The sequence below is a fragment of the Rhinopithecus roxellana genome, chromosome 12, assembly GCF_007565055.1.
Source record: "Rhinopithecus roxellana isolate Shanxi Qingling chromosome 12, ASM756505v1, whole genome shotgun sequence".
NCBI lineage: Eukaryota > Metazoa > Chordata > Mammalia > Primates > Cercopithecidae > Rhinopithecus > Rhinopithecus roxellana.
The window spans coordinates 17,286,451-17,301,746 of record NC_044560.1 but is presented as its reverse complement, the minus strand read 5'-3'; the positions used below and the strand labels follow the sequence as shown (position 1 = coordinate 17,301,746).

General features: G+C 46.4%; 1 protein-coding gene across 1 annotated transcript in view; it reads left to right on the top strand.

Moving 5' to 3' along the window:
* PTAFR (platelet activating factor receptor) overlaps window positions 1-15,296 on the top strand; it is a 53,163-nt gene continuing 37,867 nt past the window's right edge. Inside the window, exon 1 of the mRNA XM_030941869.1 lies at window positions 1-215. The gene's annotated coding sequence lies outside the window, so the exon portion shown is untranslated. The remainder of the gene's footprint in view (window positions 216-15,296) is intronic.

The following is a 15,296-nucleotide window of genomic DNA, read 5'->3' as shown; positions in this document are numbered from 1 at the left end:
GCTGCTGCTCGTTGGAGGGTAGAGCAGAGTGAGTCACACATCTGCGTCTGGGCCCGTCCTCTGCCTCCTCTCCTCTCATTACCTGCTTCCTGAGCTCCCTGAGAAGTCATCCAGGAGCTCCCCGAGAAGCCGTCCAGGAACCATGCTCTCAGGGCCTCCCCATCTGCTTCAGCCTCTTTGTCACCGCCTGGACCACCATCCCTGCTGTTTCTCAGGTAAGAGGCTAGTGATCTAAGGGAAGGGCTCAGTTTCGGCCGCTTTGTCTAGCTGCCCTGCAGAATCCTCAAGGCTGCTCAGATTCTGGAAGGGTCCGCAGAGCTAGGTAATATCTGGTTTCCCTCCTGTTGGCACCCCCTCAAGGACACGTGGCCCGTCTTTGTTGCCCACAGACACAGCACAATCCTCCCACCCTTCAGGGTCATTCACACACACTCACTAACAGACGCGGCATCCCTCACTCACCACACAAAACACATCTGCGTCACCCGCAGAACCCCTTCACAACATACAACAGACCCTCATCATCCACAGATACAACCCATGACCCTCCCTATCCACATACACGAATGGCACCAACGGACAATATTGCCTCACGTGATGCAGATCCTAACCCAGGGGAAAACATCCTTACAGACACACAACATGCACAACCGCACGGACAGACACACACCCCAACCGGTAAGACCCTCCACCCACTCACTGCAAACAAACTTACTCCGCAAGGTCTCACAAATATCTTCACACACACACACACACACACACACACACACACACACAGAGCAATGCAACCACCTGTACATATCACAGAACTCCCCTTCCCCTAGATGCGCCCGCCCTACTGTTCAGTCAGTAGGTCGGTAACCCCATCCCCACTTCTCACCCTCTCGAGCTCATGCACTGGCAGCCAGGGCCACACAGCGGAGCAAGAAGGGCAGAGCTGAGCCAGGGGTCCCAGTCGCACCAGAGAGCATGACAGGAGAGGCTAGCACTCCCAGCTGTTTCAGTCCTGCTTCCTATAGCCCTAGGACTTAGAGCACTTTGATAATAAAAACACGGGTGGATCACCTGAGGTCAGGAGTTCCAGACCAACCTGGCCAACATGGTGAAACCTTGTTTCTACTAAAAACACAAAAATTAGCCGGGCATGGTGGCAGGTGCCTGTAATCACAGCTACTCAGGAGGCTGAGGCAAGAGAATCACTTCAACCCAGGAGGCGGAGGTTACAGTGAGCTGAGATCCCAGCACTGTACTCCAGCCTGGGCACAGAGGGAGACTCTGTCTCAAAAACAAAAACAAAAACAAAAACAAAAACAAAAAAACTCCCAGCTACCAGCATTTACTACATGCCTCCTGGGAGCCAAACACCATGCTCAAGGCTTTTACAAGCATTATCTTTTATTTTTTGAGATGGAGTTTTGCTCTCATTGCCCAGGCTGGAGTGCAATGGCGCGATCTTGGCTCACTGCAACCTCCGCCTCCCAGGTTCAAGCGATTCTCCTGCCTCAGACTTCCAAGTAGCTGGGATTACAGGTACGTGCCACCATGCCCGGGTAATTTTGTATTTTTGCAGAGATGGAGTTTCTCCATATTGGTTAGGCTGGTCTCGAACTCCTGACCTCAGGTGATCCGCCCGCCTCAGGATCCCAAAGTGCTGGGATTACAGGCGTGAGCCACCGTGCCTGGCCATAAGTATTATCTTATGCAGTTGTGTAAAACCTTTATGAAGTAGGTATTATTATCTTCATTTTACAGCTGTGGAAATAGGCTCAGAGAGGTTAAGAAACTTGCCTAATGTACCACAGCTAAGAGGCTGTAATGAAATTTAAACTTAGGTGAGTCTGGTCCCAGAGTCCACCTTTCTTTTTTTTAAATGCTTTACTATTTACTTACTGAGACACGCTCTTACTCTGTCATCCAGGTTGGAGGGCAGTGGCGGCACGATCTCAGCTCATGGCAGCCTGGACATTCCAGGCTCAAACGATCCTCCCGCCTCAGTCCCTTCATGAGTAACTGGGACCACAGGCACGCACCACTATGACCAGTTAATTTTTATATTTTTTTGTAGAGACAGGGTTTCGTCATGTTGCCTAGGCTGGTTTTGAACTCCTGAACTCAAGCAATCTTCTCGCCTTGGCCTCTCAGAGTGCTGGGATTGCAGCAGGCATGAGCTGCCGCACCTGGCCTCATGCTTCTTTTTTTTAATTAAAAAAAAAAAATGAGAGGTAACAAATTAGCAAGTTAAAAGTTCAATAGACATAAAAGAGTACATAGAGAAAAGACACTCTCCTATCCTTGTTCTCCAACCACCCTATCTCCCTCTTGGAGGAAGCCTGAGTTACTCTAGAAGACCTCTCTCTCTCTCTCTCTCTCTCTTTCTTTTTTTTCTTTTTTCTTTTTGTAGAGATGAGGTCTCACTATAATGCCCAGGCTAGTCTCAAACTCCTGGGCCCAAGTGGTCCACCCGCCCTGGCCTCCCAAAATGCTTGGACTACGGGAGTACACCACTGCACCTGGCTGGAGACCTTTCTTTTAACCACTGAGTTAGTTGGTTTTGACAGTTACATTTCATACCAATGTCATAGCTTTCTAGTCTATGAAGCGTGCCCAGGCTCTGTGGGCTTTTCCAGGCCCTCCCCTGCCCAGGCAAAGCCAGTGGCCCCAACTAGGCTTCTTCCAACTTAAGTCCTCTGCTGCCCTAAACCTCTAGGGACATCTCTTCCTTTGAATTTCCTGGTCTGGATTGTTCTCCCTGTCAGGCCTCCCCCGCCAGGCCTGGCCACATCTCTGAGGCTTCCTCTCAGGATACAGTGCATGCCAAGGCGACCTTTCTTACAAGATAGGGAGCGGAGCAGTTCTTGCTTTGCTCCCGAGCTGAAGAGGGAGGGCCAGCAGGACTCAGCCCTGAGCAAGGGAGGGAAAGGATGAGGGAGAGGAAGAGGAAGAGGAGAGGAGAAGAGAGACGAGAATGATAGTGGCCAGGCGTTGTCCTTTACTGGCCTAATCCCATTGTGAGGGTGGCGGTGCTTCACAGATGAAGACTCTGAGGCTCAGGGAGGCCCAGGGACTTGTCCAAGGTGACACCGTTGTGAAGTGGCAGAGGTGAGATTTAAACTCCCAGAGTTTGAGGAAAGATGTGAAAGAGAGGGAGAGAGAGTCCAAGAGAGAAGCTGAGGTTGTGGTGAGGAGGAAGAGAAGATTCGGGGCTGTCCATCCCCAGGAGTCTCCCTGGGAACTTGCTGCCTAAGTAACTTTTGGGCTCTCAGAGACCTCTGGTTTTAGAGCAGTCCCCTTCCTCCCGTGCCTCTTTCTCTATTCTGTTCTTTTGCACTATTGTCTGTCCTTGGTATTGTCTATACCACCCCTTCTTAACTACTACAGCTTAATGGCAAGCCCGATAGATGATGTGGCATATTCCTGGACTTTTCACTTTCTCATTCTCCAGATTCTCTTTGCCAATCTCAGGCTTATGTATTTATCTTATAGAATACAAGATAAATATAATCTATAGAATAATATTACAAAACACTTGTGTATCCACTGCAGTGTTAAACATTACAGATATAATAGAAGCCTCCTGGCCGGGCGCGGTGGCTCACGCCTGTAATCCCAGCACTTTGGGAGGTCAGGGCGGGTGGATCATGAGGTCAGGAGATCGAGACCATCCTGGCTAACAGGGTGAAACCCCGTCTCTACTAAAAATACAAAAAAAAAAAAAAAAAAAAATTAGCTGGGTATGGTGGAGGGCGCCTGTAGTCCCAGCTACTCGGGAGGCTGAGGCAGGAGAATGGCATGCGGAGCTTGCAGTGAGCCGAGATCGCACCACTGTACTCTGGCCTGGGCGACAGAGCAAGACTCTGTCTCAAAAAAAAAAAAAAAAAAAAAAAAAGAAGCCTCCTGTGTATCCACACTCATTCCACCCCCTTTCTCAGAGGTAATCATATCCTGAATTTGTCTTTATATATGGATGCATGTGTATTGCATTCTCCAACATAATAATGTGTTAAGAAATGTTATCTGGCCAGGCACGGTGGCTCATGCCTATAATCCCAGCACTTTGAGGCTGAGGTGGGCGGATCACCTGAGGTTGGGAGTTTGAGACCAGCGTGACCAACATGGAGAAAGCCTATCTCTACTAAAAATACAAAATTAGCCAGGTGTGGTGGTGCATGACCGTAATCCTAGCTACTTGGGAGGCTGAAGCAGGAGAATCGCTTGAACCCGGGAGGCGGAGGTTGCGGTGAGCTGAGATTGCACCACCGCACTGCAGCCTGGGCGACAGAGTGAAACTCCATCTCAGTGGTGTGCGCCTGTGGTCTTTGCTACTCAGGAGGGTGAGGTGGGAGGATGCCTTGAACCCAGGAGGTGGAGGTTGTAGTGAACTGAGATCATGCCACTGCACTCCAGCCTGAAGTCCATGAGCTTGTCTCAAATACATGAACTTGTATCAAAAAGTATAATTTATCCTCTGCAATATGCTTTTTTAGTATCGCATTATGTTTATTTATATTTACTTATTTATTTAAAATGGAATCTCACTCTGTTGCCCAGGTTGGATTGCAGGGGCACCATCTTGGCTCACTGCAACCTCTACCTCCTGGGTTCAAGCAATTCTCCTGCCTCAGCCTCCTGAGTAGCTGGGACTACAGGAGTGCACCACCATGCCTGGCTAATTTTTGTTTTAAAAAGTAGAGACAGGGTTTTACCATATTGAACAGGCTGGTCTCGAACTCCTGACCTCGTGATCTGCCTGCCTCGGCCTCCCAAAGTGCTGAGATTACAGGCGTGAGCCACCGTGCCCGGCCGCATTATGTTTATTATCCTTGTTAATATACGCAGCTGTTTTCATTTTAATATATGTGCAGGATCGCACTGAAGAACCATACAAATGTCTGTTTCCTTATTTCTGTGTTTAATATTTTTGGTAAATACCTAGAAAAAATGTACACATTTTCAACTTTATTATACAATTATTATTTTTTATTATTTTATTTTTCTTTTAATTGGCATGTCATCTGGCAAGCATTTATTATGAAAGTAACTTCCAAAACAGTAGTGGCAATTGCACTGTCTTTTGGCAGGGTAGTAAGAGTTTCCATTGCTCTGTATGCTCTCCAGTATTTGGAATTGCCAGACTTAAATTTCTTCCATTCAGGTGGGTGGTGATTGTTTTAACTTAGGCTCCTGATTTCCTGAAATGTTGACTATATTTTTATATTTCTTGGTCATTTGGGCTTTTCCTTCTGTGAATTGCCTATTCCTTTCTTGACTCATTTTTCTATTGGGTTTTTCTTCAGTTGACTTATAAAATTTATATTATAAAATGCCTGAAAATTCTTTGTTGTATGTGTTGCAAATATCTTCTCCTGTTTTGTGACTCTTCATCAATTTTTGTTTTTTGGTTTTTTTTTTAGATGGAGTTTCGCTCTTGTTGCCCAGGCTGGAGTGCAAAGGCGTGATCTCCCGGGGTCCTCCACCTCTAGAATTCAAGTGATTCTCCTGCCTCAGCCTGCCGAATAGCTGGGATTACAGGGGCCTGCCACCACACCCAGCTAATTTTTTTGTATTTTAGTAGAGTTTCACCACGTTGGCTGTGCTGGTCTTTAACTCCTGACCTCAGGTGATCCACATGCCTTGGCCTCCCAAAGTGCTGGGATACAGGCATGAGCCACCATGCCCAGCCTGTTTGTTTGTTTTTTGAGACAGAGTCCCCCTCTGTCACCCAGGCTGGTGTGCAGTGGCAAAATCTTGGCTCAGCACAACCTCTGCCTTCTGGGCTCAAGTGATTCTCATGTCTCAGCCTCTTAGGTAGCTGGGATTACAGTCATGCTCCACCACACCAGGCTAGTTTTTGTATTTTTAGTAGAGACGGGTCTCGATATGTTGTCCAACTTGGTCTCGAACCCCTGAGTTCAAGCAAACTGCCGGCCTCATCCTCCCAAAGTGCTGGGATTACAGGTGTGAGCCTCTGCTCCCGGCCATTTTTGTATTTTTAGTAGTGATGGGGTCTTGCTATGTTGCTCAGGCTGGTTTTGAACTCCTGGGCTCAATTGATCCACCTGCCTCAGCCTCCCAAAGTGCTGGGATTACAGGTGTGAGCCACTGCACCTGGCTTTCATCTGTTTTACAGTGTCTTTTAATGTACACAGTTTTCAAATTTCTATGGTCAAATTTATCCAGTTTTTCTTTATTATGTGTGATTTCCATGTCTTAATTTAAGAAGTTTTCTTGGCTGGGCATGGTGCTTCACGCCTGTAATCCCAGCTCCTTGTGAGACCGAGGTGAACAGATCACTAGAGGCCAGGAGTTTGAGACCAGCTTGAGCAACATGGAGAAATCCTACCTTTACAAAAAATACATGGTGCCTCTATTCCTAGCTACTCAGGAGGCTGAAGTGGAAGGATCTCTTGAACCCAGAGACAGAGGTTGCAGTCAGCTGAGACTGCACCACTTCACTCCAGCCTGGGTGATGAGCAGGACTTTGTCTTAAAAAAAAAAAAATTGGGGGCTGGGCATGGTGGCTCACGCCTGTAATCCCAGCACTTTGGGAGGCCGAGGAGGGCAGATCACAAGGTCATGAGATTGAGACCATCCTGCCGAACACGGTGAAACCCCGTCTCTACTAAAAATAGAAAAAATTAGCTGGGCGTTGTGGCGGGCGCCTGTAGTCCCAGTCACTCGGGAGGCTGAGGCAGGAGAATGGCGTGAACCCAGGACGTGGAGCTTACAGTGAGCCAAGACTGAGCCACTGCACTCCAGCCTGGGCGACAGAGCGAGACTCCGTCTCAAAAAAAAATTTTTTTTTTTCTCTCACCCCTAGATTATAAAGATACTCAACTCTATTTTCTTCCAACATTTTGTGTATTTTGTTTTTCACAGGTTGTTATTCCATTTGGAATTTAATTCTGGATATGATATGAGAGATCTAATTTTATTACTATTTTTTCCTTAATGGATAGCTAATAGCTTGCACTATTAGTGGCTATTAGTAGCTAATATCTACTCTTCTTGATCTGTAATGGCAACTCTGTCTGTCAAGTTTCCATAGATGAGCTCTTTATTTACGGAGTCTCTGTTTTGTTCCTTTGCTCTGTTTATTCCTCCTTACTTCAGTGAGTAGCCCTTTTCTCATCAGTAAATGGAGGATAGTGTGGGTGGAAGAATACCACAGGGAAAAGAGGATGGGTTTTGGAATCACTATGATAATATCACTCTGAGGGCCAGGCAAGGTGGCTCACGCCTGTAATCCCAGAACTTTGGGAGGCCAAGGCAGGCAGATCACTTGAACTCAGGAGTTCAAGACCAGCCTGGGCAACATAGCGAGACCCCATCTGTATAAAAGAAAAAAATACCACTCTGTATTTTATTTATTATTTGTTTATTTATTGATGGATTGACATGGAGTCTCCCTCTGTCACCCAGGCTGGAGTGCAATGGCACGATCTCGGCTCACTGCAATCTCTGCCTCCCAGGTTCAGGCGATCCTCCTGCCTCAGCCTCTGCAGAAGCAAGGATTACAGGTGTGTGCCACCACCCTGGGTTAATTTTTGTATTTTTATTAGAGATGCGGTTTTACCATGTTGCCCAGGCTGATCTTGAACTCCTGACCTCAGGCAACCCGCCTGCCTCAGCCTACCAAAAATGCTGGGATTATAGGTGTGTGCCACCACGCCCAGCCCCACTCTGTCTTAATACTGTGACTTTAAAGTAAGACTTGACATGTGATATGAAAAGCCCAAGGCCGGGCGCAGTGGCTCAAGCCTGTCATCCCAGCACTTTGGGAGGCCAAGACGGGCGGATCACGAGGTCAGGAGATCGAGACCATCCTGGCTAATACGGTGAAACCCCGTCTCTACTAAAAAATACAAAAAAACTAGCCGGGCAAGGTGGCGGGCGCCTGTAGTCCCAGCTACTCGGGAGGCTGAGGCAGGAGAATGGCGGGAACCCGGGAGGCGGAGCTTGCAGTGAGCTGAGATCCGGCCACTGCACTCCAGCCTGGGCGGCAGAGCGAGACTCCGTCTCAAAAAAAAGAAACGTCCTTTCAGGTACCCTCGTTGTTCACTCCATGCCCTTGTTCTTCAACAATGTCTCAGCTACTCTCTGCGCCTTGCTTTCTCATTTGCAATTTTAGGATTAGCCTGTAAATTTCTGGGAAAACTATTGGGATTTCGATTGCACTGGCTCTGAATTTAGAGATTAAATTGGAAAGAATTTGTATTTTGATGATATTGATAGCCTCATGCATGAATATAGTACATCTACCCGTTTATTTCTTTTTTTAAAAAAATAATTTTTGTAATTTCCTTCATCAAGATCTTGCACATCTTGAGGCTGGGCACAGTGGCTCACACCTGTAATCCCAGCACTTTGGGAGGCCGAGGAGAGCGGATCACCTGAGGTCAGGAGTTCCAGACCAGCCTGACCAACATGGTGAAACCCTGTCTCCACTAAAAAAAAAAAAAAAAAAAAAAAAAAATTAACCAGGTATGGTGGTGTGCACCTGTAATCCCAGCTACTGGGGAGGCTGGGGCGGGAGAATTGCTTGAACCCAGGAGGCAGAAGTTGCAGTGAGCTGAGACGGTGCCACTGCACTCAAGCCTAGGTGACAGGGTAAGACTCCATCTCAAAGATCTTGCATATCTTTGGCCAAAAAAAGAAAAAACAAAAAAAGCCAAAATAGTTTTCTTGCCGTTATAAGTTGTGTCTTCTTAAAAATACCATTTTCTGTTTAATTGCTTGTTTATAGGAGCATGATTGCTTTCTACATGTTGATTTTATATCCAGAAATCTTGTTTAAGTGCTGTTTTGGTTCTAATAATTTTTCTATGGAATTGCTGCAATTTTTCTACATAAATGGTCATACTGTCTGTGAAGATAACAGTTTTCCTTTTCCTTCCCAATCTTTGTAATTTTTTTTTTTTTTTTTTTTCAAGACGGAGTCTTGCTCTGTCACCCAGGCTGGAGTGCAGTGGCGTGATCTCCGCTCACTGCAAGCTCCGCCTCCTGGGTTCACGCCATTCTCCTGCCTCAGCCTCCCGAGTGGCTGGGACTACAGGCTCCCACCACCACGCCTGGCTAATTTTTTTCTATATTTAGTAGAGACGGGGTTTCACTGAGTTGGCCAGGGTGGTCTTGATCTCCTGAGCTCGTGATCTGCCCACCTCGGCCTCCCAAAGTGCTGGGATTACAGGTGCGAGCCGCCGCGCCTGGCCATAACATTTTTTTCCTTTGGTCTGATAGTCTTCACAACATAATAAGGTTGTGATTATTCCTATATGATTATTCCCATTTGAAAATTAGAAAACAGGCTTGAAGAGGTAATTTGGCTTTTTCAAGTTCACACAGAAAACAGGTAGCATCAAGATTTGAACTCAAGTCTCTGATTCTAAAACCCGTACCCTTTTCCTTATGGTATTCTTTCACCCACATTATCCTCCATTTGCTGATGAGAAAAGCAACACTCACAGCAAGGAAGTGTCCACAACTCTCTTGGCAAAGGACAGGTTTTGAGAGCAGAAAGAACTGAACAACCCTTTTATAAATAGTTGTGCAGGACTGCCCTAGTTTAGTGTATCTGGGTCCTAATTCCAGCTCTGTTACCTACTAGCTATGTTACTTGGATAAATCACTTCCTCTCTCTAATGTCATTCATTCATTCAATAAGCTTTATCCAGCACCTGCAATGTGCCAGGCAATGTTCCCGATCTTGGCAATAATCTCAAGGAGATTACAGTCTAGTTGGGGAGAAGATAATGAGCAAAGTAAATAAATAAATAAAATACATGTTATATTAGATGTGATAGGTGCTGTGGAGAAAAGGAAAGCAGGATGAGAGCCTGGGAATGTGGGGGGTGGCTGCAACTTATTCAGGTGGTCAGGAAAGGCCCCACTGAGAAAGTGGCATTTGAGGAAAGACCGAACTTTGAGTGTCTGAGGAAGAGTGGTCCAGGCAGAGAGAACAGCAGGTGCAAAAGGGTGAGGTGAGGCCGGGCACGGTGGCTCATGCCTGTAATCCCAGCACTTTGAAAGGCCAAGGTGGGTGGATCACTTGAGGTCAGGAGTTCAAGACCAGCCTGACCAACATGGTGAAACCCCGTCTCTACTAAAAATACAAAAATTAGCCAGGCATGGTGGTGTGTGCCTGTAATGCCAGCTACTTGAGAGGCTGAGGAAGGAGAATCGCTGGAACCCAGGAGGAGGAGGTTGCAGTGAGCTGAGATGGCACTATTGAACTCCTGCCTGTGCGACAGAGCGAGACTCTGTCTCAAAAACAGACAAAAAAACAAAAAAGGAAAACAAGAGGGTGAGGTGAGAGTGTGTTGAGGAAGGGCAAGAAGACCAGAACGACTACAGTGGAGGGAGCGAAATGTAGGGGATGAGGTGAGGTCTTACAGGGTCTTGCAGGTGCTTTAAAGGACTTTGACTGCTCCTGTAAGTGAGATGGAAGGCCCTGGGGGGCTTTGAGCAGAGGAGTGATGTGCTGTGACTGATGTTTAATAGTTCAACCACATTGCTGTGTTAAGAACAGACTAGGCCGGGTATGGTGGCTCACACCTGTAATCCCAGCACTTTGGGAAGCCGAGGTGGGCGGATCACGTGAGGTCAGGTGTTCGAGACCAGCCTGGCCAACATGGTGAAAACCCATCTCTACTAAAAATAAAAAAATCAGCTGGGCGTGGGGGTGCACACCTGTAATCCCAGCTACTTGGGAGGCTGAGGCAGGAGAATCGCTTGAACCCAGGAGGTGGAGGTTGGAGTGAGCTGAGATCATGCTACTGCACTCCAGCCTGGGTGACAGAGTGAGACTCCATCTCAAAACAAAACAAAACAAAACAAAACAAAACAAAACAAAACAAAACAAAAAACCCCAGACTAACGGGATGTGAGTATGGAAGCAGGGAGATGGTGGGGAGGCTGCAATCCAGTGGGGAGGTGGAGGGACTTGGACCGGGGCTGTAGCAGTGGAGGTAGTGAGAAGTGGCAAGATTTTGGATCTATTATCTATCTACCTATCTATCCATCCATCATTTAAAGTTTTTTTTTTTTTGAGATGGAGTCTCGCTCTGTCACCCAGGCTAGAGTGCAGTGCGGTGATTTTTGGCTCACTGCAACCTCTGCCTCCTGGGTTCACGCCATTCTCCTGCCTCAGCTTCCTGAGTAGCTGGAATTAACAGGCAGGTACCACCACGCCCAGCTAATTTTTATATTTTTAGTAGAGACGGGGTTTCACCATGTTGGCCAGGCTGGTCTCGAACTCCTGACTTCGTGATCTACCTGCCTTGGCCTCCCAAAGTGCTGGGATTACAGGCGTGAGCCACTGCGCCCAGCCCATCATTTAAAATTTAAAGTAAATTTATTTATTTTAAAATTTAAAATAGGTTTGATGAACGAATTTTTAAAATGTCTTATAAACACAAACATAAAGCAACCCCTGGCCTGGCATGGTAGCTCAGGTCTGTAATCCCAGCACTTTGGGAGGTCAAAGGTGGGTGGATCGTCTGAGGTTAGGAGTTCGAGACCAGCCTGACCAACATAGTGAAACACTGTCTCTACTAAAAATATAAAATTAGCTGGGCATGGTGACACATGCCTGTAATCCAAGCTACTTGGGAGACTGAGGCAGGAGAATCATTTGAACCTGGGAGGCAGAGGTTTCAGTGAGCTAAGATCGCGCCATTGCACTCCAGCCTGGGCAACAAGAGCAAAACTCCATCTCAAAAAAATAAAAATAAATAAAAAATAAAGCAGCCCCTAAAATAAGCAGTCTCCTACTTTCCTGACGATAAGATGTCAAAAGAGATTTTTTTTTTTTCCCCCGAGACGGAGTCTCGCTCTGTCGCGCAGGCTGGAGTGCAGTGGCACGGTCTCGGCTCACTGCAAGTTCCATCCCCTGGGTCCATGCCATCCTCCTGCCTCAGCCTCCCAAGTAGCTGGGACTACAGGTGCCCGTCACCACACCCAGCTAATTTTTTGTATTTTTAGTAGAGACGGGGTTTCACTGTGTTAGCCAGGATGGTCTCATCTCTTGACCTCGTGATCTGCCCACCTCAGCCTTCCAAAGTGCTGGGATTACGGGCGTGAGCCACCTCACCCGGCCAGAAGAGATTTTTTAAAGGCCAACTTGAATATATACAAGCTATCAGGAACATAGCTAATACACTAGAGTTTTTCAGTCCCAGCACTATTAACATTTGGAGCCAAATGATTTTTTTTGTTGCAGGGGCTGTTCTGTGCGTTGTAGTATTTTTAGCCCCATCCCTAGCCTCTTCCTACTAGATGGCAGCAGCACAACCCCACTCCCACCCCATCTGCCAGTTGTCACCACCAAAAATGTCTCTCGACATGGACGGTTGTCCCCTAGAGGGCAAAATAGCTCCCGGTTGAGAACCTCTGATATAGTAAAATTCCTACCTATTACACACACACATATTTTGGAGACAAGATCTCACTCTGTCACCCAGGCTGGAGTGGCAGTGGTGTAGTCACGGCTCACTGCAGCCTCAACCTGCTGGGCTCAAGTGATCCTCCCACCTCAGCCTCCCGAGTAGCTAGGACTACAGGCGTGCAACACCATGCCCAGCTAATTTTTTCTGTATTTCTTGTAGAGACATGGTTTTACTGGCATGAGACACTGTGCCCAGCTTTACTTATAATATTTAATTTATTCTTTTAATTACTTATCTACTTAAATATTTTGGGCAATAGCTCGTTATTTTATAAATACTACTTTTTTGCACTCAAATTTCACAAAATAAATGTATAGGCATCTTTTACGCCAGCATCTTCATTGTAATAGACCCTTTTCTGTCATTTAACAGAGCTTTCCAGGCTGCATCATTTTCACTTCCGTCTATATTGAATGAGATGCAGCACTTAACATCCCAATAAGATGCTATCACAGGAAAATTACATCCCAAGACACAATTATCCACTACATAATATTGGGACAGTTTTCTTTTTCACTGCTGTTCTGATCTCAAAAGCTGAACAAGTATTGCTTTAAAAAACAAACACAAAATTGAATTTCTTTTAAAAACAAACAACAAAAAAACCTTTCTTATTTATAAAAAATTGAAAACCGCTGGGCCTGGTGGCTCACGCCTGTAATCTCAGCACTTTGGGAGGCTGAAGTGGGTGGATCACTTGAGGTCAGGAGATCGAGACTAGCCTGGCCAACATGGTGAAACCCCATCTCTACTAAAAATACAAAAGTTAGCCAGGCATGGTGGCAGGTGCCTGTAATCCCAACTACTCAGGAGGTTGAGGCAGGAGACTCACTTGAATGCAGAAGATGGAGGTTGCAGGGAGCCGATATTGTGCCATTGCACTCCAGCCTGGGTGACAAAAGCGAGACCCCATCTCAAAAAAAAAAAAAAAAAGAAAAGAAAAGAAAAGAAAAGAAGGCCGGGCGCGGTGGCTCAAGCCTGTAATCCCAGCACTTTGGGAGGCCGAGATGGGTGGATCGCGAGGTCAGGAGATCGAGACCATCCTGGCTAACACGGCGAAACCCCGTCTCTACTAAAAAATACAAAAAACTAGCCGGGCGAGTTGGCGGGTGCCTGTAGTCCCAGCTACTTGGGAGGCTGAGGCAGGAGAATGGCGTAAACCCGGGAGGCGGAGCTTGCAGTGAGCTGAGATCCGGCCACTGCACTCCAGCCTGGGCGACAGAGCGAGACTCCGTCTCAAAAAAAAAAAAAAAAAAAAGAAAAGAAAAGAAAACAAGTGCAACATTACATTTAAAGATATAATGGATCCTCATGTACCTTTAGCAAGCTTCAACAATTACCAGCCCACTTTTTTTTTTTTTTTTAAGAGACAGGATCTCACTCTGCCACGTAGGCTGGAGTGCAGTGGCATGATCATGGCTCACTGCAGCGAAATTTTAAAAGTTTTTGTAGAGATGGAGTCTGGATATGTTGTCCAGGCTGGTCTCAAACTCCTATCCTCCAGTGAGGACCACCTGGACCTCCCAAAGTGCTGGGATTATAGGTATAAGCCACCATGCCTGGCAATCCTCAATTTCCCTTCCTTCCTTCCTTTCTTCCTTCCTTCCGTCCTTCTCTCTCTCTTTCTTTATTTTTTTGACTGGGTCTCACTCTGTCACCCAGACTGAGTGCAGTGGTGCAATCTTGGCTCACTGAAATCTCTGCCTCCTGGGTTCAAGCGATTCCCCTGCCTCACCCGCCTGAGTAGCTGGAATTACAGGCATGTGCCACTACACCAAGCTAATTTTAGTATGTTTAGTAGAGACGGGGTTTCACCATGTTGGCCAGACTGGTCTCAAACTCCTGACCTCCAGTGCTCTGCCTGCCTCGGCCTCCCAAAGTGCTGGGATTACAGGCATGAGCCACCATGCCTGGCCCAATTTCTTTCTTTTTTTCCCCTCTTGTTTGAATCAGGATCCAAGAAGATTCATGTAGCAATTGGTTGCTATGTCTCTTACTTCGAGTTCTCACTGTGTTGCCCAGGCTGGTCTCAAACTCCCGTGTCAAGTGATCCACTCACCTCAGCCTCTCAAGGTGCTGGGATTACAGGCGTGAGCTCCTACGCTCGACCTCTTAATTCTCTCTTAATCAATAGTTTCTCCCTATATTCTTTTTTTTCTTGTTTAGAATTTATTTATTGAAGAAAGCAGGTCATGTGTTCTGTATGTTTCTTGTGCGTTAGTTGAGTGCATCCCTGTGATTTGTTTTCTTCTGTAACAGGAGTCAACCAGTGGTTAAACTTGCTGATTCTGTTTTGGTTTCCTTGGCAAGACTGTTTTATAGGTGGTGGTGTGAATTGTGCACGCTCAAACACAACTTCATTAGAAAAGTTTTCAAACATACACAAAAAGAGAAGGAAGAGTACAAGAAATCCTTGTGGTAGTTTCCTATGGCTGCTATAAGAAGTTACCACAAACTTAGAGGTTTAAAATAACACATGACTGGGCGCGGTGGCTCATGCCTGTAATCCCAGCACTTTGGAAGGCTGAGGCGGGTGGATTGCTTGAGGTCAGGAGTTTGAGATCAGCCTGGACAACATAGTGAGACTGAGATCGCGCCACTGCACTCCAACCTGGGAGACAGAGCGAGACTCCATCTCAAAATAAATAAATAAATAAATAAAAATCAATCAATAAAATAAATAATTTGCCACATTCTCTATTTCTCCCCTCTCTCCCTTCATTCCTCTTCCTTTCTTTTTTCTTCATACTCAGTATCCATCCTTCTTTATTTCTTTTCTTTGTTTTTCTTACTCTCTTTCTCCTTCCTTTCTTCTTATTTTGCTGTATTATTTTAAAGCAAATTCCACATATA